Here is a 26,483-nt window from a genome sequence, read left to right as displayed (position 1 = left end):
GTAATGTGCTTCAAATTTGCACCAAGTGTCCTTTAAATGTATGGTATGAATCTGCCCTCAGCCTAGGTTTACTCTACGAAAAGGATGGAATAGTAATATATGTACAGTTCTAGCTATTGTCAACTGGTTGTTTTCAAACTGCAAATCACAGACTCAAATAGACCTGCGTTAATACCAGGGCTATCTTTTCACACAACCTTTTTCTTCTACTGAGATCATCTAGCACTCAAACAAAATTTAGAGGTTGCCATGTCTCCCACCTTCGCTTCTTGTTGCATAGATGTTTTGTCCTGGAAGGTTTCGTTTTTAATTTTGCAGACAATATTAATGAATAATGCAGATGAACAACTAGTGCGCCAGAGCTGCGTATGACAGAGAGCTGGTGTTTACACAGGAGAATGGGGTATCATTTCATCTAGCTGCTTTGAGTGGCGCTGTGTATGCATTGCACCAGTTTTTATTGTTATTTGCTGTCGTCTTCTGCCACCATCAACATTTCCAGATTAAAACACCGCAACGTTCATCTGCTCTCCGTCTTTGGCTTGAAAGTGACAGTAATTATTATTACATGATAGCTAATCAACAAACATCGTTGTCACACGCTACTTAATGATTGTAGATCGCTTGCGAGCATTAATGGGGAGATGTATAAAAAGAATATGAACCTACGGTACAAGAGAACATGAACAGACAATTTGATTCTCAACTGCAATACAGCTCTTTTCTTTCTCTCCTTATTTTTTTTTTTCCAGTTCAGGTTTGGAATTAAATAGCATATATTTATGAAAGCATGATCAGCATTGTAAGTTTATCATTGTGTTTGTCCTAAACAGGATAAAGGCACCCCTTACAGGGGATGCTAAAGTGGAAATCATTCCCCATAGTCCTTGACTTGTCATTCTATGAGAGAGAGAGAGAGAGAGAGAGAGAGAGAGAGAGAGAATTGGATAGGTACTGTTCTTTATATGACTGGTCACAATGTTTGGGTCATACTTAATCAAGCAAATAGAATCTATTTCAGATAATGCTTTTATATTTTAATCGTTATTGCCACCTTGTGGCAAGATCCAGTTCTGCCTCATGGGTAATTAAGTGCATTGGCCACACAGTCTTACAAACCCATATCCTCCAACATTTCTCTGATGAAAATAGGGATGTCCTATTCCATCATCACCACCACCACCATCGTTTTATTATTTATACCCCACCCATCTGACTGGGTTGCTCCAGGCACTCTGGGTGGCTTCCAACATACTGAAAACATAATAAAACATCAAACATTTTTTAAAAACTTGCCTATACAGGGCTGCCTTCAGAAGTCTTCTAAAGGTTGCATAGTTACTTGTTTCCTTGGCTTGGGGGTCACATAACTCCATACCCTCCAACACTTCTCTGATGAAAATAGGGGTGTCCTAAGGAAAAGGGAGATATTGTAGGATCAAATCAGAAACAAGGACGGCTTCTGTAAATCCAGGACTGTCCCTGGGAAATAGAGACACTTGCGGGGTCTGCAAAAAATAAATGTGATTGCTGCATCATTCAAGAGTAAGGGATTATTCACTATGACTCCCAAAGCATTTGAATGATTTCTCAGAAGATTGAGGCTGTTTTATGCTAACACATGACCTCAATGAGCCACTGGTCAAGGGGGGGGGGGGTTAAAACAAATCACCTGGGTCAGGAAGTATGGTCAGGTGATCAGAGTTCCACATATTGTGAGCAGAATCAATATGCAGCTACAAAATGGTAGCTAATTGTTGGCAACTGCCACAAGATCAGCAGCATTTTATCGAGCTGGGGGATTTCAAACTGTCTACCTCTGGGAATCCTCTCCACATTTACCTGCACAAAATATTTGAGAAGTCTGGAGTCTGTGCTAAAGTTCATAGCCAGTTCATTGGTCAAGTCTATTGGATCATCATCACCACCCACAACAACTAACTGTGTGATCATGATTATGTTGAGTCAGAACAGAAGTAAATTCAGTAGAACCAACTCCCACTAACAGGATTACAGCCTAAGAGCAATTGCACCCTCTTCTCTGGGCTACGGGGACATCAGTAATGAAGAGCAAGCTGTCTTTTCAGGAAGCTTCCTTGCATTACTGATCTTCTCATTGAGGAACCGATGATAGGCTTCCAAGGAATCTCACAGAGCTTTAAAGTCACTGTGATGTATGAATGCCAGGATGATGTGTCCTCTCCCTCTTCTACTGCAAAAGCCTAAGCAATGAAGTGATAACAGACTCAAACTTGCCCCAAATATGAGTATTCCTTCTGACCTTACGGACCATAGTCTCGTTCTATGTTCCAGGTTTTTTTTAATGCAGCAGGAGTGATGCAGCTGTTGGGAACTCATAGAAAGAACACAGATCTGGATTTTTTTTTTTTTAACCTAGAGAGAGAATCATCACAAAGACATTGACTTTGTAACAGATTCCATCATGCACAGAAAAAGCTGTAGGGAACTCTGAGATGGATGGGGAAAGAGCCATCCACCTAGCTGGCTGATCAATGTGAAATGCTGTTCAAAAAAACATGAAAACTATAAAACAGAAGAAACTTGCATACATCACACATGTGCTGCAATCTCTGACAAGAAAAAGCAAAACAAATAAAACAATCTCAGAACAAAGAGAAACTGCAAGAATTCAGAAAGGCTCTTCTTGCTTCAAGAAATATTCTGCTGACCATACCCTTTAGAATAAGCCCACCATATTCTGTATCTTCTGTTTTGGAATAGATATTCAAAGGTTCCATCTTAAATGGGTTTGGCTTGCTCACTGCGTATTTTACTTGTGTATACTCTATCACCTTTCCCTTGCGCCCAAGAGTCCAGATTGCAGAGTTAACCAATAAGGATTAGTTCTATTTATGCACGGATGTAAGCAAACATCTGCCCAATTCTATCTGGTTATTTTAATTTTCTTCCCCCCTGCCCTGCAACAAAGATGACCATCTGTTCTGTCATCAGCACTGATCTCGCTCAAGAAGTGAAATCAAAAGATCACCTGCTTAGCCACGCATTGTTCTCCCTTAAGCACAAGCAAAACTTCAGTGGCATTCATCTATAGCTGTGAGTGCTGACCTGGAAGACAAAAATGTTTAGATGGTCACAGAGCAGCCAGAGGTGCTGCTGGAGATGGGGGGGAGGACAGTTAAAATGTTTTACATGTATTCTAAATTAGAAGGTGTGGGGAGGAGGAAATACTCTGTCAAAAGTTCATTCCACTCCATGAATAATAAGGCGTTCATGTAAAAATGAATAGTAATACAAATAAGAATACACTTCTTTTATGTAAAGTAAATGTGACAATTTCAATATGTACATAAGCAGCTGGTTATATGTTAACATTGGTTCTGGACTCTACCATTTCAGACTAAGAGGTGGGGATGGCATGGGAGAAGTCTCTCTCTGAAAACATACATAGAAAACCAGATATCAGGAATTAGGTGTCTGAGCTAGTTTTCTTCCTGGAGAGTTTTTTCCCCTCTCCCGAAGGAGCATTGAAAGACATGATCCCCTCAAAGTCATCTGAGGTGCTAGAGCCCCACTCGGTGCCGCAAACCCCACCCACCTATGGGGAAGGGAGAGCGGATATTGCTACGCAATAATGCTGATAATCAGTGCTAATTTTCTAGAAAATGTGGTGATGGAACTCACCATGAACGCCTCCCTCATTCTCTTATAATGGCAATGGTGCCCACTTGAGAGGTGCCGGAACTGAGTTCCTGTGAGTCCCAACTGAAAAAAGCCCTGCTGATAATGCTGCTTTCATAGATCAGGACCGGGACCAAAACCTTTAACTATGTTGGTGAGCTTAAGAATGTAGTTTTTTATTTGATTCGAAAACTACAATATGATGGATTGAGGAAATGTAAATGTATGGGGGATGGGGAAGAAATGGTGTTTGCTTTGGTACATCTGTACAATGGTACCTCGGGTTAAGTACTTAATTCGTTCTGGAGGTCCATTCTTAACCTGAAAATGTTCTTAACCTGAAGCACCACTTTAGCTAATGGGGCCTCCTGCTGCCGCCGCGCCGCCAGAGCACGATTTCTGTTCTCATCCTGAAGCAAAGTTCTTAACATGAAGCACTATTTCTGGGTTAGCGGAGTCTGTAACCTGAAGCGTATGTAACCTGAAGCGTATGTAACTTGAGGTACCACTGTATTGTAATGTAATATGTGAAAACCAATTTAAAAAAATTGTCAAAAAAAAGAATGTAGTTTTCGGTGGGCTGGCCAGATATGTGGCTTTGCTATCGCAAGTTAATCCCAACAGAAAGCATTTATTTTTATCACCTACTGTCATCTCCTCTACAATATGAGATGAGAGATCTCTCCGAGCTTGATCAATTAACACTGAATAACTCTTAGCCATATGTGTGAACTGCCTCCATTTAAAAAGTATTCTCTCTGTGTATATTTCTGCGTTACAAAAAAAGATAATCACCAGTAAACTGTAGATCTCTACATAAGCACCAACATATTTAACGTTGTTGTTGTTGTTGTTGTTGTTGTTGTTGTTGTTGTTGTTGTTGTTGTTGTTGTATTATTATTTACAAAGCACCATTCAAGGATTACACAGCCTTCTCTCTGCAGATTGAGAATGGGCAAGTGGCTGTTAATCTCAGTTCCCTCTATCTCACATCTCCCTCTGCTGCAGCCAGGTGGAATAGCTGCTGACAGGTGAGTTATTGGCACAATGCAACCGCAAAACCCTCCTGTGCAGTTTCATATTTTCTAATATGCTGGCATAGTCACTGCCACATGTTTTTCCAGGATAGATTTTATTTATATATTTTTTAAATTTCTCTTCTACCATTTCTTCAGTACAAGGACAACTTACAACAATATAAAAATCAGAGAACATCACAGAGAACAATAAAAATGCATTAAATTTAAGGTTCTCACAAGAGTTTAGAACAGTGGTTCTCAAACTTTTTTCTCTGGGCCACACTTTCAGAATAAAAATTTGCTCACGCTGCACCGACTTTTTAATTGATAACAAATGTGTTGGAAAACAAAGAGAAGCAACTGAATCATTCCCCAAAAATAAAATTTATTGTCCTTGAATCTTCCTTTAAAAAAAAAAATAATAATCATTTTTTCAATACAAACAACAAAAAAACCATATACAACAAAAACCACAATAACACTAATAACACAATTTAACACTTCAGATTTGAGTACTGATATACCTATACTTACAGCTTTTTAACAATATTTCCCCACCTCTCCTCCCCCTACTTCCCACCACTGTCCGCCTTATCGCTTAAGTATTCCTTCCAGATTTCTTCATATTTATCCATTCTTAATTTGCATCTATATGCAGTTCATTCATAGGTAACTAGTCTGTCCATATTGTCAATCCATGTGCTCAATGGGATCTTTTTGCGGCTCTTCCAATTAATCAAGACAAGTTTTTTTGCTTCCATATTTTTTTTTACCCTGTGTAATGTCCCACGTTTCTGGTATATAATTTAGAATTAAATTCAAATCCCCTAAATAACAATTTCTTTTTATTGCTCTTGCTATATATATCCTCACCTCGCACCAAAATGATGTTATCATTGGGCAGTTAATCATCATATGTACTAAGTTCGCATTTTTACTTCCACATCTCCAGCAGTTGTCTGCATTTGTTATTTTTTTCTGTTAAAGTTTTGCCACACTTCCTGCCACACTTGTCTTCCCTGCTTCTGATTTGATCCTGGAATGTCCCTATTTCCCCCACTAGTGCCTCTGCTAAACTTGGAGAGGAGGCTGAGCTGTCGCTTCTCCTGTGCAGTGGTAGCTGTAAGGGAGCAAGTTCTGTTGCTTCTCCATGGCCGCTGCTGCCAGCATCCTCCGTTGGGCAGCTTGTAGCAGCTGCTGGAGAGTGGGCAAGGAGGAAGAGAGGTTGCTACTGTTGTGGCCCAGCCTCGCACAATGTGCCAAGCTCTGAGGCGGGCGCACCCTGGCTGGGAAGAAAGGGGGAGCGGAGTGGAGTGCAAGGAGTCTTGATTTTTTGAATTTAAAAATGGGATTAAGGGGTTTTCTCAGGATGGTGGTGTGTGTGTGTTGTGTTCCATTAGCGTAGTTCTGGTGGCCCATCCCTTCTTCTGAAAAGAAATACTCTGGGGAGGTACAAAAATTGGGGGCCAAGTAGGGTCAGTTGTAGAGGAGTGAGAAATGTCCTTCTTTTCATCTGAGGAATGTTGGAGGGTATCCTAGTCATGACCCTGTATTATTTGCCAATTCTCTTAAGGCGCTGGTATTTATATTTCATTTGTCGCAAGGAGATTTGTGTTCTGCTACATTTTTCTTTGGAACAGAAACCCAAGGAACTATTCATTATGTCAAGTAATCCATTCCCTGTTCAAGTCGGTGACTGAACTCCCATTGACTTGAATCCATCTGGGTTGCAAGCACCCTCACTTTTGTCTTCCTAAAGAGTTTGGCTCCGTGGGCCTATATTTAGTTTATGTCACACCGTCAGAGATCTTCTGTCTGGAAGAGACTGCCTGGGCTATCCAGACTGTTCTGTTATTACAAGCTTATCATTTCTTCTAATCTCTTAAGTGTCTTATTTTGTCATCCTGAGAACATTGTGGTTGGCACCTCTGTAACCTTCCTCCTTTGACAAACTGGTCTAGTGGGTAATATGCCTTAAACACAGGATTTTTCCACTTCTGGCATTCAAGTTAAATTTGCAGTGGTTATATTACACTTCATTAATCTTAAACCCCCTTATCGCTTCCTTGTTACTCTTTGTATTTGAGCAAATGTGTATATTGTGCAAAAACATTTATCACAGCCATCCAGCAGGCAGGAGACTGGATGTAAGGATGGGTTAAATTAAGTGTTCTTTCTCAGGAAGAATAGGCTGTTGTTTTGGTTCTATCTTCTGGCTTTTGGAACTGGATCAATTGAAGGGCAACTCTCGTGTCAGCAGGGGGAAAGAGTTCTAGCTCCAGTAACATAATTTAAGAGTATTGCAGTAATAATTATAATCTGGGCTTTTTTTTCCAGCTGGAACTCTCTGGAACTCAGTTCTGGCACCTCTCAGGTGAGCATCATTGCCATTCTGTGAGACCGAGGGAGGTGTTCATGGTGAGTTCCAGCACCTCTTTTTCTAAAAAAATGGCACTGATTATAATCTTGTTCTATAAGGTAAAGGTAAAGGGACCCCTGACCATTAGGTCCAGTTGTGACCGACTCTGGGGTTGCAGTGCTCATCTCGCTTTATTAGCTGAAGGAGCCAGCTTACAGTTTCCGGGTCATGTGGTTAGCATGACTAAGCCACATCTGGCGAACCAGAGCAGCGCACAGAAATGCCATTTACCTTCCCGCTGGAACGGTACCTACCGTATTTTTTCCCCTATAGGACGCACTTTTTCGCCTCCAAAAATGAAGGGGAAATGTGTGTGAATCCTATGGGGCGAATGCAGGCTTTCGCTGAAGCCTGGAGAGCGAGAGGCGTTGGTGCACCCTATAGGGCGAAAAATACGGTATTTATCTACTTGCACTTTGACGTGCTTTCAAACTGCTAGGTGGACAGGAGCTGGGACCAAGCAACGGGAGCTCACCCCGTTGCGGGGATTTGAACCGCCGATCTTTTGACCAGCAAGCCCTAGGCTCTGTGGTTTATCCCACAGCACCACCTGCATCCCATCTTGTTCTGCAGCAGCAAACAAATCAGTTTCTACCTTACCATTTGTTACATGGCACAACTCCAAAGGAGGGGCATATCCCCATGACGCTTAGCACCCATTGCAACAGCATTGACACCTAAAGATGAGAGCGAGCATTAGATAGATGGCTCTGGCCCCTCCTTGTGTTGTCCGCTTTTCACCCCACCAGACCCAAATGGGCACCAGCCACCATTGCTGCCCATGAATGAAAACGCCAAGTGTTGCACACGCCTGATGGAACTGCTACCAGCAGCTCACTGCTGTAAAGAATAACCCTAGAGCAGTGGTTCTCAACCTTGGGTCCCCAGATGTTTTTGGCCTACAACTCCCATGATCCCTAGCTCACAGGACCAGTGGTCAGGGATGATAGGAGTAGTAGGCCAAAAACATCTGGGGACCCAAGGTTGAGAAAGGCTGCCCTAGAGGGTGTCTTACCTTTATGGTAAATTCTAACCTTGGGGTTGGAACAAGGAGAATCCCTGTCTCTATTGAAGGAGGGGTTAACCCCTTCATTGGGAATGGCATGAAGGATGTGCCGTACAATTATCACAGAGCAGGGCTGCACTGCTGGCTATGCTCCTACATGTGAACACTCATGCATTGGTGTGGAGTAGACATCTCGAGAGGGAAGCGGGTGGTGCTGTGGGTTAAACCACAGAGCCTAGGACTTGCCAATCAGAAGGTCGGCGGTTCAAATCCCCACGACGGGGTGAGCTCCCGTTGTTTGGTCCCTGCTCCTGCCAACCTAGCAGTTCGAAAGCACGTCAAAGTGCAAGTAGATAAATAGGTACCACTCCAGCGGGAAGGTAAACGGCGTTTCCGTGTGCTGCTCTGGTTCGCCAGAAGCGGCTTAGTCATGCTGGCCACATGATCCGGAAGCTGTACGCCAGCTCCCTCAGCCAATAAAGCAAGATGAGCACCGCAACCCCAGAGTCGGTCACGACTGGACCTAATGGTCAGGGGTCCCTTTACCTTTACTTTTAGACATCTTGACTGCACTAGACTAGGTGTGAGCAGCTGCTTCTATGCAGCCAGCAGTCACAGTCAACTGGCTTCACCCCAGCATTGACCACGCTCTTGGCCCCACGCCCTGTGGACCCATGCGGAAGTCTGAACTGCCTGCTACTAAGAACAGCCTCATGGAGACCGATAATATTCCTTGAGCAATATACGTGGGCTAAATCCACAACAAAGTACTCTTTGCCGTTAACTTGTGCAACCTGAGATGGAGGCTGGCTTTCTTGAGCAGCTTATTGTGAAAAGATTTCTTTATTTTTACAGGCCTGAGGAAGGGACCAGACACCAGAATCATTCTAGTGTGCATGTGAACACACTAACAAAATGTTCAAAAGCCATCCCTGACAACTCCCCCAATGGCAAAATAGGGAAATAGGGACAGAGGGTTTTTGTTTACAAGAGACAAGTAGAAAGGAAAATAGGAATAGTTGTGTATTTATTTTACAATTGTAATTTTGTTGGTACAGGTATCTGGGGAGCACCTAGATTTTTAAGTGCCAGATTTTTTTCCCTTTTTCAGATCTGAATTTTGGTAGTGTGTATTGCAGCATGATAAGATTTGCCGTGTATGGAATGGAATTGAAATAGATAGCTTGGGCTCTTCACCCTCATTGAAATGCTCAGCAAACTGTCGGCGAGGAAGTGGTTTGCACCACAGTTTATAACAACTTCAAAAGATTTGTGGTTGTGCTCTGATTGCATCCCATTATACTTAATATAACCTTCAGAATTACTTTTTACCATTACTCTGGACAATTTTAGGTGCAGAGAAAAGTGGCTCATTCAGATACAGTATGCTAATATTATATATCTCCGCATTTGAGATATTCAAACAAGCCATTTCACATATAAAGTGAAAATTGCAGCAAGTATTTATTAAATATCAAGGCTTAGTTTACAGGATGCTCAAGTTGGGACAATTTCGCTGAAGAAGATGTGCAAGGAAATAGAAGGATGCCTTAATAAAAGGATGTTGAAATGGCAGTAGTTAGTCAAGCTACAGTCATAGGGCACCTTATCTAATAATACCTTTGACCTGTGGAGAAAAGGGAAATGAAGGATTATGTGATAGCCAACACCCTTCTTAGACTTCATCTATGCTTAAAAACAGAGGCCTTCACTGGGGACGTACAGTGGTACCTCGGGTTAAGCACTTAATTCGTTCTGGAGGTCTGTTCTTAACCTGAAACTGTTCTTAACCTGTTCTTAACCTGAAGCACCAGGGGCCTCCTGCTGCTGCTGCTGTGCCATCGCTGCACGATTTCTGTTCTCATACTGAAGCAAAGTTCTTAACCTGAGGTACTATTTCTGGGCTAGCGGAGTCTGTAACCTGAAGCGTATGTAAACTGAGGTACCACTGTACTGTTACATGCCACCCCAATCTCCACATGGTGAGAGACTACAGGGGTGTCTGCATTTAGGGTTAGGTTTCCTTGGAGTGACTGTGGTGTCTTCGGGATATATGGTTTTATTTCCACAAGTATACAGCTTGAACGTAAGATACAATGGCTCACCGTGTTAACACCCCACAGATCTTGCTTCTCTATTGAGGGGAGCCCTGACCTCTAGGGCAGAACAAGCATGTCCCCGTGTCTCCAGCTCCCATGCTGCTTCCAATTTCGCTCACATGCAGCTCTGGCTATTGTCCTATCTACTAGATCAGCGGTTCTCAACCTATGGGTCCCCAGATGTTGTTGGACTACAACTCCCATCATCCCTGAGCACTGGCCTTGCTAGCTAGGGGTGATGGGAGCTGTAGTTCAACAACATCTGGGGACCCACAGGTTGAGAAAGGCTGTACTAGATGGAGAAGCAGCAGTAGCTGCCACCACATACCGTTTTGCTTGTTTGGACACTCAGCATGGGGTGGCAGGAGAAGAGAGGTGGCAGCAGATGCTGTGGCATGCTTGCTGGGCTGTCCTGCCCTGACAGTGCAGAGCCCATAGAGGCAGGGACAGACTTTGATAATATAGCACCCTGAGCCAGGACAAAGTTTGGCATCCCTCCCAATTTTGAGACGCGGGTGGCACAGTGGGTTAAACCACAGAGCCTAGGACTTGCCGATCAGAAGGTTGGCGGTTTGAATCCCCGTGACGGAGTGATCTCCTGTTGCTCGGTCCCTGCTCCTGCCAACCTGCAGTTCGAAAGCACGTCAAAGTGCAAGTAGATAAATAGGTACCGCTCTGGCGGGAAGGTAAACGGCGTTTCCGTGTGCTGCTCTGGTTCGCCAGAAGCGACTTAGTCATGCTGGCCACATGACCTGGAAGCTGTATGCCGGCTCCCTCGGCCAATAAAGCGAGATGAGCGACACAGCCCCAGAGTCGGCCACGACTGGACCTATTGGCCAGGGGTCTCTTTATCTTTACCCTTATAAATATAGGGTTTTAAATTATTGTTATTTTGTACCCCCTCAGCTCCTGTGCAGGGAAGCCTCCTGCAATGCTCTAAATCCTGCACTGCTTAGAGTGGGTGGTGGCACCTGAGTGGAGGTCCATTTCCTCACATTTTGAGAGTTCTGGGTGTGTCTTGTCTGAGGGTCTCCTGGAGCTGGTATTGCAATAGAAAGAGAATTCAATTGAAAGGAGTTCTTTCCAGTCCTCACATGAGCATAAGCGGAGTATGTAACAACATTCTTATTTTAGTTCTGGCTTTGCTTGTTTTTCAATGCTTATGAAGGACGAAATTTCCTAACATACTCAAAATTCCCTGCTGACATAAACCAACAGGAGATACAATCATGCTATTATCTAGCTGTTGGCCATACTAAAAATGGAATACTGTTTCCATTAGCTTACCTGTTCTATAGTCAAATGGTCCAGATTCAATCCTTGGTGGGTCCAGGTAGGTCTGGGAGAAACCCTTACCTAAAACTCTCCTATGACAGGTGGATCAAAAGTTTGATTTAGTAAATGGCAGCTGCCACCTCTGTACCGACTTACTTTCCAGTGTTGCTTCTTTGGAGCTATATGATTTATTATTATATTGTTCATTATTGTATTATTAGGTAAGCTTCTATCTATCAGTCCTAGAGAGCTCATAAAGAAGTAGTAAGGTGAGAGGGGAAGCTTTTTCTTCCACCTCTTTCCTGCAAGTATATTTTGTACATTATCACATGATTTCCATTTGTGAAGGAAAAATAATTCTTCCAATCTTGGTAAAGCGACCTGAAACGCAATACCTCAAACAAAAATTGCTTTGGCAGTCTCGTACTCTGCATCCAAATCTCCCGTTCCTGTTCTCTTGAAGGGAAAACAGGTGAAAATAATTCTCAGAAACTTAGATATAGGTGACACCTGTAAAATTAAATAAGAAGATTAATGACTCTATTTCTTCAGGCTGTTGGGAAACCAGCCAGGGAAGCAGAACATTCATCCCTATGTGGTGCCATTGTCCTCATACTACCTGAATATTGGCTGAAGCCCAGCAGGGTAATTTTAAACAGCACGGATCTAGTGCCTCCATTTGCTTCAGAAGTTTCTCTAGTAGTTAGGAGTGCTTCTTGAAAATTCCAGTAATTGGTTTTGACAAAGACTTATGGCTTATATAATCCTCCTGCAAATAATATTATTGCTGGAGCATAGAAATACAATTCTCCTCTCGTTGAAGCTAAGCAATTACAAAGAATGTGATAAATTTTTAGAGTGGGAAAGTTGTCCTTTAAAAAGAGGAAGAAAAAGAAATAGCAGTGGTGAAATATCTGCAGTGTGGGGTCAGCCTGTGTGAATGCTCCATTTAGACAAGTATTACACACGGAAATACAGCACCTATTAATTATAATTTTGCCGGCATCAATGAAGGGGTGAATGAATGCAGAGTGCAGTTAATTCCAGAGCATAGCAGCAGCTTTGCTAGAAAATCTTGTAAAACTGAACCATGTTTCAGGCCAAACTAGACTTGGCACAGGATAGCCATGACTGGATCACTTCACACCGTCTACTTTTGCTAAGAATAGCTCCTGGATCAAGATCATGAGGTAGAGGGAAGTCTTCCCTGCTTCCACATGATCTGAGTCATATATATACAGTGGTACCTCTGGTAGCAAATGGGATCCATTCCGGAGGCCTGTTTGCAACATGAGCAGAACGCAACCTGCGTCTGCGTGTGCGCGGGTCGCGATTCGCCGCTTCTGCACATGCACGTGAAGTCATTTTGCACCTCTGCGCATGCGCAAGCGGTGAAACCCGGAAGTAACCCTTTCCGGTACTTCCGGGTCGCCGCGGGACACAACCTAAAAATGCTCAACCTAAAGCAAACGTAACATGAGGTATGACTTTACTGGATTTTTTTAAAAAAATAAAATAAATATTGGCCCAATTTATTTGGTCCTGCTAAATTTGCAAGATTGTTTCCTCCAGCCTCCTATGACACTGTGTGCAGCTGAAGTTCCTTTCTCTCTAACAAAGAGCTGGCAGTTCCCTTTGCAATTGCAGCTATTTGCAAATCTTACCTGGGGATCTCTGCAGGTTCCTGCTTCCATCAAGTGATCCAGAAGGGAATTGCCTCTATTCTACTGTTTGAGCTCTATCTTATCATGTATCATGTATTGGCCTTTTTATGTCAGCTATTTGTCAACAATAGTATTTATTTATTCTCTCTTATCAGCTTCCTAATTGCTCTGCCGTGCTGTCTGTCTGTCACTCTTTTGTCACTGTCACCAGGGTGCCTTGTTTTGTCATGTCAGCTATCAAGAAGGGAACTCAAGGATCACTTGTAGATAGGTGGGAAGGGAAGCTGTGCCTTGAATTCAGCAAGATTAAAACTCTGTGGCTGGGGAAGATATCTGGAAGATTTTGGAGATACCATGTATGGGACTCCTGCAGATGTGGGTTTTTTTTTTCAATGTTTAAGAAAAGTTTAAGAAAAAAGTTTAAGAAAAGACTCGAGAGTATACCCTACACAAATCCAGAGTGGAGTCCATAACATAGCTGTCAACTTTTCCCTTTTCCTAAAAATTATGATATATGTAAACTGCTAAAGATGAGGTAAAATGAAAATCAGATAGCGGGGACTTGGGGAAGCCCACCTAACAATGTTTAGAAAAAATAAGGATAAGACAAGAATTTGTTTGTATTGTTTGTTTTTCTGTTTGTGTTGTTTAGTTGTGTTATAAAATGAATTTAAAAATGGGGGGGGACCTTTTCCCTTTTCTTGTGAGGAATGCTATTCAGAATAAGGGAATTTCCCTTTAAAAAAGGGAAACGTTGACAGCTATGGTCCATAAGATGATTGGATGGCACCTTGTATGTCTCCTTCTGGTAACTCCTGCAGCCAAGCTGGTGCCCAATGTATTGCTCTGCTTTCCTTTGGACCACATCAGTGAGTCTGAGAGGCAGATCTTGCCATCTGTGCAGCCCAGGACCTCCATACACACTGTCCAGGTATGCTTCCCAGGGAAGTCACTTCAGTGCTGCTAACGCTGTGGTTTGACTTCACCCCCGGAGGAGCACTCTGTTGTATCTTGAGACAGACAGGTGCCGACAACAAAGTTTATTGCTAGTTTATTGATAGGGGGTGATCATTCCCAGAAATTGGGAAACTTATGCAGAGAATGGCTGTGGGAATGTGGTTTGGCATGTGATATAATTTTACTTCTGAAAGCAAGCAGGTTTGGCCCTGTAAACTGCCAGGTTGGGGGAACCACCTGGAATACATGTAAATTCTTATTGGCACTCTGGCAGTGTCCACACTCTTATACTGAATTCCAAGTGCTGGGTTTTTCATCCAAGTTCATGTGGCATTATCCAAAATGCATATGTTTCTGTACTTTGTTACAGAATGCATGGTTTCTCAAACCAGCTTCACACCAATTGGTTCCTGGTGTGTACACAAACGGAAATGATTGAAGCCATGCTGATGTGAACAACTGACAGTGGGAGAGCTATGAAACACACGGAGGAGTGGGGAAACAACTGAGCTACAGTCTTCAGAGTGGTTTGGCAAACAATCCCTTTTCTCAGGACACCCTGGTAATTGTAGCTGCATGAGGGGAAGTCCCATTCTCTTCTCAATGAGCACGGGACGACTTTGACCAGTGGTACTGTGGCCCATATATTGCAGCAAAATACTGGCCAAGGTTTTGCCCATTATCCTCGCTCTGCGATGGGCTCATGGGAAAAAGCTATCCCATGAGCCCTTGCTGCAGAGAGGACAGGGAAGCCTATATAAGGCTGCTTCCCCTGGCGCACACAGCCATTTTACTTTGAGAGTTTCCCGCCTGCCCACTGTCAGGTTAGAATCTTCATTGAGCAGTTTTGGGTCGCTGGTTGACAGAGCCAGAAATGATTTTTTCTCTCTCAACCTGATTGGCGCTTGGTTGGTTTTTTTTTTTGGTTTTTTTTTGCCTTTCTCTCAGGGAAATTATGGCCTTCCTTTGTTAGGCAGAAGAACATGGTTTGTATGAGGGCAGAAATGGCATTGGTCAGGATCAACATAATATGTGGGAGCCCATAAGGGGTCTGAGGGGAGGAATGACCATAGCAAACCCAAGCGTGGGTTCGGTATCTGCCTGTTTGGAATCTGCACCCTGGTCACCCAGTGAGGCCTTGCTTGGTTGGCTTGCACCACGGCAAGGTTCAATACTAACCAATTCCCATGGCACTGGTTTGGAGTGGCCCAAACCCAGCAGATCCATTCCATCAACATGGGGCTCGTGGAATGATGAACTGATCCTGGGACCCAATGCCATGCCAACCCTTGCGCTGCCTGCTGCTGTCAACAAAGATTTGGCCTGATTTTATTCCGTCACTGTTGTACAGCCTGGTTATTTTGCTGCTCTCATGGGTCACATAATGCACCTGCCCGAGCAATAGAGGTCTCCTAACAACTCTCAGCAGCCCTAATGAAATACAGGATTCTTTGGGGAAGCCATGACTGCTTAAAGTGGCGTGATACTGCTTTTACTATATTGTGGGACCTTACTCTATTTTTGTAATCCTATACCAAAACCTACTGTCTTGTTGCTAATTTTCCATCTAAGAAAACTTGACTTTTGCCATGGCATACTGTGAATTTTGTTGAATCGCCTAGTGTGTATTCCTTGACTGTACACATAGAATCATAAAAGGTAAAGTTAAAGGGACCCCTGACCATTAGGTCCAGTCGTGGACGACTCTGGGGTTGCGGCGCTCATCTCGCTTTATTGGCCGAGGGAGCCGGTGTAAAGCTTTCGGGTCATGTGGCCAGCATGACTAAGCCGTATCTGGCGAACCAGAGCAGCACACGGAAAAGCTGTTTACCTTTCCGCCAGAGCAGTACCTATTTATCTACTTGCTTTCGACGTGCTTTCAAACTGGTAGGTTGGCAGGAGCAGGGACCGAGCAATGGGAGCTCACCCCGTCACGGGGATTCGAACTGCCGACCTTCTGATCAGCAAGTCCTAGGCTCTGTGGTTTAATCCACAGCGCCACCTGCATCCCTCCATAGAATCATAGAATTGTAGGATTGAAAGGGACCCTCAGGGTCATTTGTCAAACCCCTTGCAATGCAGGAACACTGCCCACAGCTATCCCTGTGTGAGTGGGTCGAACAAACCAACCTTGTGGTTAACAGCCAAACTCACTGACTCATTGCACGACCTGAGGCTATGTGTAGGTAGGCAAAGACACATGGTAGCAGCTGAATGGGCAAAACACCTGCAAATTTCAAGGAGAGATCTATGAATTTCAATAAGATTAGTGAAATTTCTCAGGAGGGTTGCTTTCTCAAAAGGAATAACGGTTACTCTGAATTTCCCAGTTGTCTAGGGAACTGGGAACACAAAGCAATGTTTTATCCCACGGAAAAGGTATATAGGTACCTCAGAACAACACACTCACTACCAGTAGAGTGATAGGCTAGTCTATGAATCTTGAACTATTTAATAAATAATCCAGTTTGTTTATTTCACTGCTTATACTTAAATGAAGGATAGCAAGCCATTTCTACGATGCACCATTGGTTTCAATATCAGCTGTGCTAGGGCAGGGGAACCACACAATTACCTTCCTTTGCCACATAGGAGAGGGTTATTAATCTGGTCAGTTTAATGATTCTTCTGTCTCACATTGGTTGTAATGTATTATAGCTCTTGAAATTCAATGTGTAAATTAGAGTACAATCTAAACAGCTGAAACCCAATCGATGGATTCACTGTAGGCAGCCGGCAGTGAGCGGTATTGTTCTTTAACTCAAGCCATAATTATCTGAATGTCAGAGATCTCTTAATCTTGGGTTTACCTTGCTCGTGTCAGGATATGATGCTTGTTTACCACTGGAGTTCCTTGCCCCCAAACCATTCAAAGCTGTTGCAAGGAATTGTTTTACACACACACACACACACACACACTGTAGAAATATTGCAACGATTAATATTCTAAACTGAAATTACTGTAGTGTGGCAATATTTTCCCAAGGATATGAGCTGCCTATTTTTAAAGAAAAGAGACAAGGCCTTTAATAGCAAACAACTGAGCCTCACTCACACTTTGCAGTGAACACAGGTTCAAAATATCTCTACACATTTACAAGTGTTTATGTGAGAGAGTATACCCTTCTTGATTTGTACAGCTCAGCTGTTGTGTACATAGGTACACAAGCTGTGCACACATTTAGCATGTGGTGGTGTTTGCACACTATTTTGTAAAGGTAAAGATGACCCCTGACCATTAGGTCCAGTCATGGCCGACACTCGGGTTGTGGCACTCATCTCGCTTTATTGGCCGAGGGAGCCGGCGTACAGCTTCCGGGTCATGTGGCCAGCATGACTAAGCCGCTTCTGGAGAACCAGAGCAGTGCACAGAAACACTGTTTACCTTCCTGCCGGAGGCACTTTGACATGCTTTCGAACAGCTAGGTGGGCAGGAGCTGGGACTGAGCACAGCTGCATGCTAATTTTCTGTACCTGTGTTCAGCTGCTTGACCATCATCCTTGCCACTTTTCAAAGCGGACATAGATGTGGACCAAAGTGTTGGTTACTGGCCAGTCTGGCATCAGTCCAAACCCTCAAACATTTCTCCAATGAAAATAGGGACATCCCATTCCATAATGATGATTTTACTATTTATACCCCACACATCTTACTGGGTTGCCTCAGCCACTCTGGGCAGCTTCCAACATATATTAAAAACATAATAAACCATTAAACATTTTTTTAAAAAAACTTCCCTATACAGGATTGCCTTCACAAGGTTTGGGGGTCAGACAACTCCATACCCTCCAACATTTCTCCAATGAAAATAGGGACATCCTAAGGAAAAGCGGGACATTCTGGGATCAAATCAAAAACTGGGACGGCTTCTCTAAATCAGGGGTGTCCCTGGGAAATAGAGACACTTGGAGGGTCTGTCAGTCTGGCATCCCCTAATTCACACCATACATTTCAAGAACTAGGGTACCACTTTAAACAGTCATGGCTTCTCCCAAAGAATTCTGGGAGCTATAGGATGCTGAGAGTTGTTAGGAGGCTGCTGTTAGTCTCCCAGAGATACAGTTTCCAGAGTTCCCTGTGAAGAGAGATAGATTGTTAAACTACTCTGGGAACTGCTGCTTTTGTGAAACAGGCTTCCCAGGTAGATAGAATCGTACATTATAGATATAGATAGAAGGGACCCTGAAAAGGTTACCTAGTTCAACCCCCTGCCAATGCAAGAAATCTACTTCTGCAGCTTCCTTGATAGGTGGCCATCCAGACTTCACTTAAAAACCCTCCTTGATATGCTCTGCTTAAAAAACTCTAACAAGGAGAGTCTTACAATCTATCACACATGAATTTCTCCCCCCAGCCCTTTGTATTTTGAGCCCATTGGTTGCAATGATGTTGTCTATTGGTTTGAAATGTGCATTGCTTAGAGATTTATTTATTTTTATGTGTGTATCTAAGTATAGAAGCTGTCGGCATGTGCCCACACCCCAGAAACAGCTTGGGGTCTCAAACCCTCGAAGACATGTGAAGACAGGCTCCCAGTGGATTGAGCAGATGAAACCAGTTGTGGGGCCAATGGTTACTGCTCATGCTTCAAAGGGAAGTGTGGGACAGATAGGGCTCATCCACTTGGGAGAGTAGCCCATTTAGGAGAAGGAAACTCTGACTCTAAACCTCCACTGCCTTGTGGGATAGCTTCAGGAGAAGAAAAGGCTAAGGAGGAAAGCCTACACAAACCAGAGTGGAGTCCCTAAGACAGTTGGATGGCACCTTATCCACATCCTTCTGGCAATTCCTGCAGCCAGGCTGGTGCCAAATGTATTGATCTGCTTTCCTTTGGACCACATCAGCGAGGTCGGGGGGGGGGAACCTTGTCGTTTGGGCAACCTCCATACACACTGCCCGGGCTTGCATCCCAGGGAAGTCACTTTGGTGCTGTTACGCAGCTGCTTCACCCCCCCCCCCCGGAGGTGCACTCCATTGTCTCTTCAGACAAACGGATGCCCACAACAAACGAATAAATTTTTGTTTAGGGAGATTAGTCGCCTCTGGCTATTTCATTCATTCTGATTTGTTTGTGAGGAGTTCAGAGGATATTGCATCAACACAAGGGTTATCATACACGTTTCAGGGCATTTTCCCACCGTTTTCCTTATCGCTCGAAGTCTTGGGAAAGTGGTTTTGTTGTGCAAGCAAGACCTCCCAATCACCCATAATTGTGCAACTTGAAACTACTGCTATGTGATTGAATCCTCCCATTGGAAAACAGAGGCAGTCTGGAAGCTTTCACTGTTAAACTTGTGGTTTACTGACAAACCCCTTTGATCCTTTTCACATGTACTGCTGTCAACCCAGGTTTCCCCCAGTTTCCTCCCTAGCTGTTGACAATGCTAACTTTTACATGGTTTATTATGAAGACTTTAAAAGCCTTGTGTTTATTTATTTATTTTGGATGATTGAGCTTTCCTTTTTATCTAATCACAGTCTGGTTTTAATTGAAGTTCTGCTGCCTGTGCTGATTGAAAAGTACAGTGGTACCTCAGGTTAAGAACTTAATTCGTTCTGGAGGTCCATTCTTAACTGAAACTGTTTTTAACCCGAGGTACCACGTTAGCTAATGGGGCCTCCCGCCACGCCGCCGCCACGCGATTTCTGTTCTCATCCTGAAGCAAAGTTCTTAACCCGAGGTACTATTTCTGGATTAGTGGAGTCTGTAACCTGAAGCATCTGTAACCCGCGGTACCACTGAAAATAAACTGAACCATTTTAGAATGTTTGGGTAGCAGAGTTGGCCCAAGACATTTTGGAAGTAGAGGCAAACCACACAAGGACACCCCACTCTGGTGAAGGTGATGCTGTGGAAGAAATTTTGCTTTGTCTGGTGGGGGGGGGGGGAATGCAATACCAGACTTCTAAAAACAACTCCAATACACGCCACTCTGCAGCCTTCCTCTGCCACAAAAATAACCTGACCTGACTACGACATCAAACACTTAACGGGTGCTAAATTGCCCCCATCATGCCTGTCCAAAGCACATAGTTACTCACTTACTCTGGCTGTGGAATACATTAAACAAGGGAAAATAAATATTTTTGGTCATTTCAACAGAACTGAGCACACACACAAACCAAGGGCACACATACAAATTGCAGCCAGAACCACAACAATAATAGTGCTTTGGGACCAGAGGTGAGGCCTGCATCCCAATTCTATCCATGTCTATACATACCCCAAGACAGGTTTTGACCTTATGCACTTTTATACCTGGAACCAGATTTCGGAGTAATTAGCCTAGACAGCATCTTAAAAAACAGAGACATCACCTTGCCAACAAAAGTCTGTATAGTTAAAACTATGGTTTTCCCAGTAGCGATGTATGTAAGTGAGAGCTGGACGAAAAAGAAGGCTGATCGCCGAAGAATTGATGCTTTTGAATTATGGTGCTGGAGGAAACTCTTGAAAGTCCCATGGACTGCAAGAAGATCAAACCTATCCATTCTTAAGGAAATCAGCCCTGAGTGCTCACTGGAAGGACAGATCCTGAAGCTGAGGCTCCAATATTTTGGCCCCCTCATGAGAAGAGAAGACTCCCTGGAAAAGACCCCGATGTTGGGAAAGATTGAGGGCACAAGGAGAAGGGGACGACAGAGGTCGAGATGGTTGGACAGTGTTCTCAAAGCTACCAACGTGAGTTTGACCAAACTGCAGGAGGCAGTGGAAGACAGGAGTGCCTGGTGTGCTCTGGTCCATGGGGTCACGAAGAGTCGGACACGACTAAATGACTAAACAACAACAACAGCTGGGCTTACTTCTGAGTAAAGGCAGTTAAAAAAACGAAACAAACCATCCAACTATAAATCCAGAGCACACTACACCTCCAGTTGCAAGTAGCTGGATTATTTCTGAGTAAATGCAGGTGTTTTTTTTTAACAAGCATCAAAACACCTGTACCTCTCAATGTGGTGAAAAGTAACTCCTTGTTGCAGCAGTGAGCACAAGACAAATGAAAGCCCGGGAATAAAGAACCAATCAGAAGAGCCAGGAGGCAGTGGTGAACCAATCAGGAGAGCCGGAAGCCAGGAGAGCACTGAAGAAGATGTGGCTTGGTCTTTTGGCTGCTTCTGGTCCAGCTGCCGCTGAAGGCAGTAAAGGGTAGGCCGCAGGCCTTGGCACTGATGCCATTTTGGAGGCGATGACAACAGCTGCTTCAGCGCCAGAAGGAACTGGTGAAGCAGTCACCTTGGCCTCCCAAATTGGTGCCGCGGTCACATGCTTCAGAAGTGGCAGGCATCTTTGGTGATGCAGCAGCAACCAGCAGACACAGTGGCAGAATCTGCTGTTCCTGGATCCCACCAAGATTCTGCCACCTGAGGCAACTGTCTCAGACTGCCTAATGGTAGCGCTGGCCCTGTTTAGTAGTTCAAAGATAAAACCCTTTATTATACCTAATTTTTAAAGCTCTCTCTCTCTCTCTCTCTCTCTCTCTCTCTCTCTCTCTCTGTGTGTGTGTGTGTGTGTGTATTACACACACACACATCTTGGGCTGTTCACGTAAATTCTGACAACAACAACAAAAAAGCTCAATACAGGGGGTCCAAACTAAATGCCTCAGTTTTAAAACCCAGAAGAGTCAAATATATTTGCCTAACAATGTTGGCATCCAGGCAGCCTTCTCTGGGGAGGGAATTCCCCAAATGGGGCTGTACCACTGAGACGCCTTTCTCTCTGGTCACCACCCATCTTACCTCAGATGGCAGGGGATAAAGGAGAACTTCCAAAGGCAGATTGGTATGGGAGTAGGTCAGTCTTGTAAATAAGGCCGCCAAAATGACTAGCCTATAACTTCTTTTTAACAATCACAGTTAGGAGCTGGCAGACGAAGAACAGGAGCCACATTTCTATGCTCAATCTCCTGCATGGAACCTGATTCACTCACCTGCATGCAATTTTTGGTCGCCTTTGTCTACCAGGCTAGAGATTAAATTCACAGCTGGAGTAGGCATTCTTTTCCTATTTGTAAGTACTGTAAATTGTTGGCTCCAGGTTCTCTCTTTAGTCTAAAGAGAAAAATGCACACAACTATAATTGCAACTGGCAAAACCTGCAATGCTGGCAGCAGTCAGTGACAACAGCTGCAAAGCCAATGATATTTGCTTCTAAATCATGCTCTCTCTTTCCTTTCATTTGCAGCCCTGTTTTCTGTGGGGAAAGTGACTGTTCCGTCCTAGATTCCGGTTCATTCAAGCAAAAGGCTACTCTTCTTTCTACCTTGGCTCAATTAAAGCACCTTATTGCAGCGTTTATTTGGGAAGCAAAGCATGCAGTTTTATTTACAGCACAATTAAACACCGGTACAATTACCAAAGTGGGGGAAGAAAGCTTATCATTGATACTAAATTATTCCTAATAGACTTTGTTAGTCAGTAAATTGTTGTTAAGTGAGTATAACACTTCATTCCAATTGCCACGATATGCAGATGTTCTCCATCTTGAATGCCTGGACTGCACCAATAAAACAACCCAGGATGGCGGGGGAGGGCAGGGAGCAACCAAATGAGTGACTCCCCCAAGTGTTTCGAATTTGAGCAGAACTACAGTTAGTCCGAGGGATGCGGGTGGCACTGTGGGTTAAACCACAGAGCCTAGGACTTGCCAATCAGGTTGGCGGTTCGGATACCCGCGACGGGGTGAGCTCCTGTTGTTCAGTCCCTGCTCCTGCCAACCTAACAGTTCGAAATCGAAGTGCAAGTAGATAAATAGGTACCACTCTGGCAGGAAGGTAAATGGTGTTTCCGTGTGCTGCTCTGGTTCACCAGAAGCGGCTTAGTCATGCTGGCCACATTAACTGGAAGCTGTATGCTGGCTCCCTTGGCCAATAAAGCGAGATGGGCGCCACAACCCCAGAGTCGGCCACGACTGGACATAATGGTCAGGGGTCCCTTTACCTGTACACTTAGTGCCTGATATGTTTGTACCCTGTTTCACTCTCATCCAGCCATCCTACTCTTTATTTCCTTAAGTTTTGTACTCTCCTGTTCCTCCATTCTGTCTTTAGGTCAGGCACTTATGTTATACAGGTGGCATGTATGCCTATTACACCAGAAATTAAATAGGCATAGTAATCAAAGATTATGCCTATGAGAGGTTGTCTCATTCTGTCTCATCTTTATCTTTGGATGGACTATCCTATGCCTGTTTCCCATGACACCTCGGTAATTTTAGGAATAGAGAATCCACATAGGAACCACTATGTATCACACTAGCACGTCTCACAAAGTAGTTGCAAGGCTAAGGGGGGACCATTTATCCCATCTTGCTTTCCTTGGAAGAAAGGTGTGTTATAAATGAAACAATGATTGTATTCAACTTCCCCCTTCACCTTCCCAAATCTGCTCCAGAGAGTTGAGAAGAAACCCATAGCATATATGGAGACACATGGGTAGCAGAGGGGGGTGGGTGGGTGGAATTCTGTTGTGCAATGTCAAGGAGCCAAGCGAACCACAGGGTAGGCACACACACGAGAAGCACGGGATGCAATTAGCTGTTTATTAACAGAAAATAACAACAGAGCAGAATCTTGTGGTTCATATTAATCCAACTGACATTGCTGAAACTGACCACTAGCTCCACCCGCCTCTTTTAGCCTTTCATGCTGGATCCCTCCCAAGCAGATGAAGGCTGCATTGAGGTTGTGGACTTCTGCTCTGGACCTGTCTGGCCTGTTGCTCAGCAACATGCAGAACTCTCCTGGAGTGAGTTGTCAGTGGGGTAGGAGAGCCAGCAGGACTGGGACTGTCTGCGCTCACATTGCACTCAACTCTCGGCCTCTAACCCTGTCCTGGAAGGCCCTCCTTCTCCTGACCCTTCTTGATTACTCAACCCCCCTTGTATCTAGCACCTCCCTTCTCCAGGCTGCTCCTCAGTGTCTCACCACCAGGATCTGGGACCTAAGTCACCATCTTTGGATCCCTCTCTTGGGGGCTCCTGGGCAGAGGCCTCCCACCACTCTTCCTTATCCAGCCAATTCCTGACGTCCATGCAGAAGGCCTCGAGGCAATGGAACAACACGGCAGGTTACAACCATTAATTCTGATTCTATGAATGCAATTAAATTCCTTCTAAACTCCTTAGAAATACAGATCTGAGTTGGATGTTCCAAATTTGCATTGATTCCTGTTTTAGGTATAAATCAGTGGAAATTCTGTGAATCCAAGTGAACTATCTTAACAGGGGCAGAAATTGGGCTAAGACTCTTCCCACCCCATCTCCATTCTCTGAGCAAGACTCTCCCCATTTAGTTGACAACTCAATGAAAAGGAGCTAACTTGAAAGGGGGACATTTTGGTACAATGCTGCCATGACATCACTATTCCTTTTACCAACACTTAAAGTTTCCTTTGTGGAGCGCTTAAATCTCTAAAACATTCTACAAGCCCAGCTTATAGTTATCATTGCCAGTAACGGATGTATACAGTACTCACCATCTGGGTGGTATAAATCAAGGCATTCTCTCACACCTACACTCGAAATTAATTATCATATCATTGATCTTCCTTCTGTTCCGGACCAGTTCTCCCAAATGCCTCCATATGTTATATGGCACAAAACAAACCAAGCTTGAACGACATCTTAATATCTCCAGGATACTGATTAATCTGGGTTATGGCATCTATAAAATTTGCTCCCACCAACGCAACCACTACAATTGCACACATCTTTCACGTGAAGTTCTTTATTTAAGGGCCACTACGTTATCACATTTCAAATCCTGCTTTCTCCATACTAAGCTTATTCCCAGCCCCATCTGCTCCTTATCTTGTCTCTTTTTTAAAAAATAAAAAATTATTTTATCCACTCGCATATGTCGCACCAAGGTGGGGAAAATAACAGGAGAAAATAAAACGAACCAAAAACAACGTTGCTGTTAGGATTCTTACTGCAGGATGCAAGAATGAAGCTTTAAAGACACAGAGTGTCTTTGCAGGGCTCACCTACCCATGAGGCAAGGTGAGGTGACTGCCTCAGGTGGCAGAATCCACAAGGGCAGCAGATTCGGCTTTCAAGGAGGGCACTGCAGTAGCAGGCAATACATTCCTTGGAGGCTGGATTTGCTGCCTCCTCAGTAGCCTCCTACCCCATGTTTTTGTCCCCTCAAAGAATTCTGAGCACTGTAGTTCACCCCCCCCCCAAGAGTTACAATTCCCAGAAACCCTTAACAGTGCCCAGAATTCTTTGAGTGGACAAGAGCAGTGCTTTTTTTCTTTAAAAATGTTTAGGGGTACTCTCATTTTCCTCCTCATATTGAAATACTGCCCCTCAATGAGACCAGACTCAGATTCACAAAATGTTTAGGGGTATGTGTACCTCTGCGTCCCCCCAGAAAAAAGCACTGGACAAAAGCATGCTTCAAATGTGCTTGAGAATTATAGGGTGTACACAGCCAAAGTGGTTCTAGAATGCTGGGTCAAAATTGGCACAAACGATCAAGATTTAGACTATTATGAGGAGTTGACTAGTATGATGTACAAAAACATGAAATATAAAAAGAATGAACATCTGTGGCAATGAATCAGTACTGGGCACTTGGCACAATGAGGAAAACGTACTCTACACATCCTGTTTTGTTCCAGGAAATGTTCCAGTTACAAAGGTTTATTTTTTAAAAAAATATATTAATGTGATGATTATTCAGTTGTATGGTGAAGTCTTTGGTCATTAGTACAGGCACAGAAACATTTATATTAAGATCCAAAGCTAGCATTTCAATTATTAACCTCTAACATTGCTGGGTAGCCTTCAATTTCTCGAAAGCATTAGAAAAAATCTCACTCACATAGCGAAGGCATCAGGTGCTGTTGCTGTTTTAAATCAAAACCATAGAATTTCAGAACCCTGAGGATCATCTAGTCCAACCCCCTTGGTGTTATCTGCACCATGCTCTAACCAACTGAGCTACCCAGGCTCATCATTGTGGTTGCAATCTGTACACTGAGTACTTTGTACCTGTGCTTATTTGTCAGATACTATGTACCTCGTTCCAAAACAAGCTGACTGCTTCTGTTTCTCTCGCTCTCTCACACACACTTTCCCCCAGAATTCATACTCAAGGACAGATAGAACAAACAGACTGCAAGGTTTTCCCATCTGTCTGTTTCCTAACGAAATGGTCTTTGAAGGTCTCTTCGTATTTTTTTCACTTTGAAAGGATGTGAGTGAGAAAGACAGAGAGAAAGAGAGAGGGAGAGAGATCCCATTAGGTTGGCTTAAAAAACAACCACCAGCCTCGCAAACCACTGGTGTGTCTTTCACAGCTGTATGATGCTGGGGGATGGTGGGGTTGAGAAAAAGTGTTTCAGGCTCAAACGTTGCATTTGTATTTCACCCCCTT

At 43.8% G+C, this 26,483-nt stretch overlaps 2 long non-coding RNA genes across 7 annotated transcripts in view; one reads left to right on the top strand and one right to left on the bottom strand.

The window, feature by feature from the left end:
• The window catches only part of LOC310846656, a 149,982-nt gene extending 127,584 nt beyond the window's left edge, over positions 1 to 22,398 (top strand). For 3 of the 5 annotated variants that reach the window (XR_014565415.1, XR_014565416.1, XR_014565417.1), the window contains exons 3-4: positions 7,017 to 7,097; positions 22,286 to 22,398. This is a non-coding gene — a long non-coding RNA (uncharacterized lncRNA). Of the gene's footprint in view, positions 1 to 7,016; positions 7,098 to 8,959; positions 9,893 to 22,285 lie in introns of those variants that run through there. The other 2 variants (XR_014565418.1, XR_014565414.1) reach the window with 2 other exon arrangements.
• LOC310846675 lies at positions 1,126 to 26,013 on the bottom strand. 2 transcript variants are annotated; one of them, XR_014565447.1, is made up of 3 exons: positions 25,929 to 26,013; positions 3,011 to 3,087; positions 1,126 to 1,159 (listed from the first exon to the last, which is right to left on the bottom strand). It is a non-coding gene; the product is annotated as an uncharacterized lncRNA (long non-coding RNA). The 2 variants fall into 2 exon arrangements; XR_014565448.1 differs by lacking the exon at positions 1,126 to 1,159 and adding an exon at positions 1,200 to 1,412.
• Positions 26,014 to 26,483: the final 470 nt, after the last annotated feature.

This window comes from Podarcis gaigeae (assembly GCF_964106915.1).
Source record: "Podarcis gaigeae genome assembly, chromosome: 6".
Lineage (NCBI taxonomy): Eukaryota > Metazoa > Chordata > Lepidosauria > Squamata > Lacertidae > Podarcis > Podarcis gaigeae.
Note: the sequence above shows the minus strand (reverse complement) of the source record. Positions and strands in the feature narration are given on the sequence as shown.